Here is a 7,015-nt window from a genome sequence, read left to right on the forward strand (position 1 = left end):
AAGTTTTGTGGCTGATATCGTTTGAACAAAGGTAAGGCTACCCTGAAGATGAGGAAGTCCATGTGTGCCTGTAAGTTTTGTGGCTGATACCATTTGAACAAAGGCAAGGCTACCCCAAAGAAGAGGAAGTCCATGTGCACCTTTAAGTTTTGTGGCTGATATCATTTGAACAAAGGTAACGCTACCCTAAATCTGTGGAAGTCCAGATACAGAATGATGACTGACATCCTGACCTTTCAGTGCTTATCTTATAGGTGTTCGATTGTTCACACCTGCAATTTGCAGGTATTGTCTTGATGTGCAGATACGGATATTTGCGTTGTTTGGGGATTTTTCATGTGCAGAATATATTATTATGTACAATTGTATATGTGTTCTCTGTGGCGCCTGGTGGGAAAAAGGTGGAGACTTTTCCGATCTCCCAGTTCAACGTATGTGCAGACCTGCCAGTGCCTGAACCCCCTTTGTATGTATACGCACGCAGAAGATGAAATATGCACGATAAAGATCCTGCAATCCATGTCAGGGTTCGGTGGGTTGTGGAAACAAGAACACACCCAGCGCTCCCCGAAAACGGAGTATGGCTGCCTACATGGCCGGGGTAAATAAACAAAACGGTCATACAAATGTTAAATGTTACATGTTTGTCTGAGTGTCTATGTGTGCGTGCATGAAATCTGATTAAATGACACAGGAAACGAATGATGAGCTCCCAATGGCAGCCGTCAGTCGGCTCTACCCAGGTAGGCAGCCTGTTGTGTAAAATGACCCCGTGTTTGTAAAGCGCTTAGAGCTTGGTCTCCGACAGAGGATAAGGCGCAATATAAGTATCCATATCAATCAATCAATCAAAATGTGTTGTTTTCATGTAAGGCAATTGGAATGAACTTCCTCTTTCGCTTCGTCAAGTCTCCACACTCAGCTCTTTCAAGTCTGGCCTTAAAACCCACCTCTTCCCAAAATAGCCTCCCTTCCCTGCCTCTTCCTTGTCTTTAGTTTCTCCAGTTTTAGAGTTATGCGTGCGTGAGAATGACTGGTGCGAAAGCGCTTAGATTTGTCTATGCACAAGATTCAGCGCTATATAAGTACCATTATTATTATTATTATTATAAGGCGCTTTGAGTCCATTGCATGGGAAGTCTGCGCCACATAAGTACAATCTGTTATTATCATCATCTCAGTGAAGGTGATGGATGGTTCCTTCACTGACAAGCAGCGCATTCGTCGGCAGCAGACTAGGGGTTAATAAAACTTGAACGATCGGGTCAGGAGGAGGAGGTGTGTGTGGGCGGGGGGGCGGAAGGGCGGGGGGGGGGCTAGGGGGCGCGACGCTTGCTTCTTATAATGCTGTGCGTGGTGTGTGTGTGTGTGTGTGTGTGTGTGTGTGTGTGTGAGAGAGAGAGAGAGAGAGAGAGAGAGAGAGAGAGAGAGAGAGAGTTCTTTAGTTTAACGTCTTTTCACTGTAAGTGTGTGTGTGTGTGTGTGTGTGTGTGTGTGTGTGTGTGTGTGTGTGTGTGTGTGTGTGTCTCGTTGTCTCGTCATTAACCTTCCCTTCGCTTGCCAGACTGAAGGCTTTGAAACAGGAGGAGGTCTCTTTTTTTCTTTTCTTTTTTCTTTTTTTGTCAATGGCAACAACAATCACTGATGATGGAAAAAAAATAATAACCAAGCTGAAAAGACATCAAGAGGAGTGTGGGTTGTGTGGGTGGTGTGTGGGGGGGGGTGAGTGGGAAGGTTGCGGTGGTGTGGGGACACACACACACACACACACACACACACACACACACACACACACACACACATTGATGTAAAGGAGGATGGGCGTATTGGCTGGTTTGGGGATGGCTGAGAGAGAGAGATGGGGGGGAGAGAGAGAGAGACAGGGAGAGGGAGACAGAGACAGAGGGACGGAGGGAGAGGGAGAGAGAGGGAGAGAACGAGAGGGAGAGAGAGAGAGGGAGGGAGAAGGAGGCTGATGGTGGAGTGGTGGGGAGTGGGGTGGAGGGGTCATCAGTCATATTACTGATGAAATGAACTATGTTAAGTTTCTTCTTACAGTCAGTTATTTAGTGATAAATCCCCGCACGCCCCCACCCCCTCTATTTTTGTAATTATTTTAATTTCATTTTCCTTTTGCCGTGAAGGCTGGAGGTTTAAAAAATTTATATATATATATATATATATATATATATATATATATATATATATGTGTGTGTGTGTGTGTGTGTGTGTGTGTGTGTGTGTGTGTGTGTGTGTGTGTGTGTGTGTGTTTATTCCACTGACTTCATTTGAAAAAAAAAAAAAGTTCGTTCGTTCGTTCCTCTCTACCTTTCGGAAACACTCTATACCTGATACCAACAGAAATATAGATAATATAGAAATATAGTGGAGTGATGGCCTAGCGGTAACGCGTCCGTCTAGGAAGCGAGAGAATCTGAGCGCGCTGGTTCGAATCACGGTTCAGCCGCCGATATTTTCTCCCCTTCCACTAGACCTTGAGTGGTGGTCTGGACGCTAGTTATTCAGATGAGACGATAAACCGAGGTCCCGTGTGCAACATGCACTCAGTGCACGTAAAAGAAACCACGGCAACAAAAGTGTTGTTCCTGGCAAATTTCTGTAGAAAAATCCACTTCGAGAGGAAAAACAAATAAAACTGCACGCAGGAAAAAAAAAAAAAAAGGGGGGGGGGGGGGTGGCGCTGTTTGTGTAGCGACGCGCTCTCCCTGGGGAGAGCAGCCCGAATTTCACACAGGGAAATCTGTTGTTATAAAAAGAAATACAAATGCAAAATACAAAAACAATAACAATAACGATAACGATAACGACAGTGCATCCATGACGGTTTTGTTTTTTGTTGTTGGTTTTTTTTTTTTGGGGGGGGGGTTTCCGAGTGGATATATATATATATATATATATATATATATATATATATATATATATATATATATATATATATATATATAAAGCATGTAATCTTACAACATGGGCATATAATCAAAACTGTGTTCTGGTCAATCAATCGTCTTTTTAATGACTCAGCGGAATGTCTTTGTCTCGTACCATTTAACACAGTACAGTAGAACAGTCTACAAAGTGGACTTCATCTTCTTTTGCATGTCTGCAGAAATGGCCTGCAGTAGGCATTGTGAAGGTGTGTGGGATATAGTATAATGTGTTACAGCATCAGAGGGGTGTGTGGGATAGAGTATAATGTGTTACAGCATCAGAGGGGTGTGTGGGATAGAGTATAATGTGTTACAGCATCAGAGGGGTGTGTGGGATAGAGTATAATGTGTTACAGCATCAGAGGGGTGTGTGGGATATAGTATAATGTGTTGCAGCATCAGAGGGGTGTGTGGGATATAGTATAATGTGTTACAGCATCAGAGGGGTGTGTGGGATATAGTATAATGTGTTACAGCATCAGAGGGGTGTGTGGGATATAGTATAATGTGTTACAGCATCAGAGGGGTGTGTGGGATATAGTATAATGTGTTACAGCATCAGAGGGGTGTGTGGGATATAGTATAATGTGTTACAGCATCAGAGGGGTGTGTGGGATATAGTATAATGTGTTGCAGCATCAGAGGGGTGTGTGGGATATAGTATAATGTGTTACAGCATCAGAGGGGTGTGTGGGATATAGTATAATGTGTTACAGCATCAGAGGGGTGTGTGGGATATAGTATAATGTGTTACAGCATCAGAGGGGTGTGTGGGATATAGTATAATGTGTTACAGCATCAGAGGGGTGTGTGGGATATAGTATAATGTGCTACAGCATCAGAGGGGTGTGTGGGATAGAGTATAATGTGTTACAGCATCAGAGGGGTGTGTGGGATAGAGTATAATGTGTTACAGCATCAGAGGTGTGTGTGGGATATAGTATAATATGTTACAGCATCAGAGGGGTGTGTGGGATAGAGTATAATGTGTTACAGCATCAGAGGGGTGTGTGGGATAGAGTATAATGTGTTACAGCATCAGAGGGGTGTGTGGGATAGAGTATAATGTGTTACAGCATCAGAGGGGTGTGTGGGATATAGTATAATGTGTTACAGCATCAGAGGGGTGTGTGGGATATAGTATAATGTGTTACAGCATCAGAGGGGTGTGTTGTTAGAGTATAATGTGTTACAGCATCAGAGGGGTGTGTGGGATATAGTATAATGTGTTACAGCATCAGAGAGGTGTGTGGGATAGAGTATAATGTGTTACAGCATCAGAGGGGTGTCTGGGATAGAGTATAATGTGTTACAGCATCAGAGGTGTGTGTGGGATATAGTATAATGTGTTACAGCATCAGAGGGGTGTGTGGGATAGAGTATAATGTGTTACAGCATCAGAGGTGTGTGTGGGATATAGTATAATGTGTTACAGCATTAGAGGGGTGTGTGGGATAGAGTATAATGTGCTACAGCATCAGAGGGGTGTGTGGGATAGAGTATAATGTGTTACAGCATCAGAGGGGTGTGTGGGATATTGTATAATGTGTTACAGCATCAGAGGGGTGTGTGGGATATAGTATAATGTGTTACAGCATCAGAGGTGTGTGTGGGATATAGTATAATGTGTTACAGCATCAGAGGTGTGTGTGGGATATAGTATAATGTGCTACAGCATCAGAGGGGTGTGTGGGATATAGTATAATGTGTTGCAGCATCAGAGGGGTGTGTTGTTAGAGTATAATGTGTTACAGCATCAGAGGGGTGTGTGGGATATAGTATAATGTGCTACAGCATCAGAGGGGTGTGTGGGATAGAGTATAATGTGTTACAGCATCAGAGGGGTGTGTTGTTAGAGTATAATGTGTTACAGCATCAGAGGTGTGTGTGGGATATAGTATAATGTGTTACAGCATCAGAGGGGTGTGTGGGATATAGTATAATGTGTTACAGCATCAGAGGGCTGTGTGGGATATAGTATAATGTGTTACAGCATCAGAGGGGTGTGTGGGATATAGTATAATATGTTGCAGCATCAGAGGGGTGTGTGGGATATTGTATAATCTGTTACAGCATCAGAGGGGAGTCTGGGATATAGTATAATGTGTTCCAGACACACGACCAGACAGCTATTTCCTAACATTATATTTTCAGCCGAAAAAAAACAAGCCCCAACATCTTTGATATGCGGATCAATGAAGATTGTTTCTCTCCATTCTGGGGTTGTTGGGTGGGATTTATTTTCACGTTGGAAAGTATTTGGTTTGGGAGTGGAGATTTTTGGTGTGTGGGTTTTGGTTTTGGTTTTTTGTTTGTTTGGTGGGTTTGGTTTTTTTTGGGTTTTTTTTTGCTTGTTTGTTTGTTTTTGGTTTTTTGGGGGGCTTTTTTTTTGGGGGGGGGGGGGTTGGTTGTTTGTTGTTTTTTTTGGTGGGTGAGGCGGCGGGAGGCGTGGGGGGGGAGGCGGTGGGGGGGGGGGGGGTTACTGGAAACTGACAGAAACAAAATGAAGCGAAATACGGTCTAGGAGTGGGTAAGGGTTAAGGTGCGCATAAAACACGCTCCTCGCCCAGCGTGGTAAAGTGCATGTGGAGAAAGTGTGAACAACAAACATTGCTTGAGGGGAAGGGGTACCTACTTGGACGGTGCATACAAAGGACCAGAGGTGCAATATTGTTTTAAACAAGATGACTGGAAAGAACTGAACTTTTCCTATTTTTATGCCAAATTTGGTGTCAACTGACAAAGTATTTGCAGAGAAAATGTCAATGTTAAAGTTTACCACGGACACACAGACACACAGACACACGGACACACACACACACACACACACAGAGACACACACACACACACACACACACACACACACACACACACACACACACACACACAACCGAACACCGGGTTAAAACATAGACTCACTTTGTTTACACAAGTGAGTCAATAAGAAAAAAAACAACTTATCATCGTCTTTTTACCGCTTCACATGTTTTATAATAGACACACATTGACACGTATAGATGCAAGCACAGATAATAAGAATAATGATTACAATGATAAGAAGAATGATGATGATGATGATGATGATGATAAAGTGTCGAAGAAGACGACGACGAAGAAGAAGCATTTATACAGCGCTGAATCTTCAGTACAGAAACAAAACAAATCATACGAACGATCGGGAAAAAAAATAAGAGGGATGGAGACAATGCCAAACAAGAGACGGGGAAGACACCCGAAAAAAAAAACGAAAAAAAAAGATGGCACCCAAGCTTGCAGAAAGAAAAAAAAGATTTGACTTGCCTCTCAGGATCAAGAAAATAAGACAGCAGACAGATGGAGAAGACGAAGCCAGAGGAGACATAGAAAGCACATGTACCACAGCTGGAAACAAAGGTGAAAGATCTAACTTACCTCTCACGTTCAAGAAAACAAGGCTGAAGACCAAGACAGATGGAGACGACGAAGCCAGGCGGAGATCCTCAGAAGACACTGAAGGCATACATGCACCCAAGCTAGTGGAAACAAGCATACAGATCTGACTTGCCTATCATCTGGTGACTGCAACCACAACGATCTGCATCCTCCTCCTCCTCCTCCTCCTCCTCCTCTTCCTCCTCCTCTTCCTGCCTGTGCCGTTCTCAGGAGTTCCACGCGCCACAGGATATGTATAAAAGATGAATGTATGTAATGTTTCAATGCCTCCAGGGGGCACACGAAGTAAACTCCTTGCCTTGCCTTGCCTTGCCTTGCTGCTCACACGTAGCATGGGATCACGGCCGGAGTCATGGACATTCGGGGAACGACACGGGAGCCTTAACCCCTTCAGTGCTGTTGACGAGTATGCTGCTGCTGCACGTCAGTGAGGGCAAGCTGTCAGTTCGAACACTGAGATAAAGACAGAGGTTACAAGTCAGTCACAAAGGTCTGTATCCAGACTTCTTCTTCTACCTCTTGGGACTGCATTGCTTTAACTCTCTCCATACGAACGGCGAAAGAGACGACGTTAACAGCGTTTCACCCCAATTACCATCTTCAAAATATTGCAAGTGGAAGGCTCTTATACTGAA

General features: G+C 43.8%; 1 long non-coding RNA gene across 1 annotated transcript in view; it reads right to left on the reverse strand.

The window, feature by feature from the left end:
• Nucleotides 1-6,513, reverse strand: part of LOC143280633 (uncharacterized) — a 51,816-nt gene extending 45,303 nt beyond the window's left edge. The window contains exon 1 of the long non-coding RNA XR_013055036.1: nucleotides 6,360-6,513. This is a non-coding gene — a long non-coding RNA (uncharacterized LOC143280633). The remainder of the gene's footprint in view (nucleotides 1-6,359) is intronic.
• Between the last annotated feature and the right edge of the window lie 502 nt (nucleotides 6,514-7,015).

Source organism: Babylonia areolata, chromosome 3 (genome assembly GCF_041734735.1).
Source record: "Babylonia areolata isolate BAREFJ2019XMU chromosome 3, ASM4173473v1, whole genome shotgun sequence".
In the NCBI taxonomy this organism is placed as follows: Eukaryota; Metazoa; Mollusca; class Gastropoda; order Neogastropoda; family Buccinidae; genus Babylonia; species Babylonia areolata.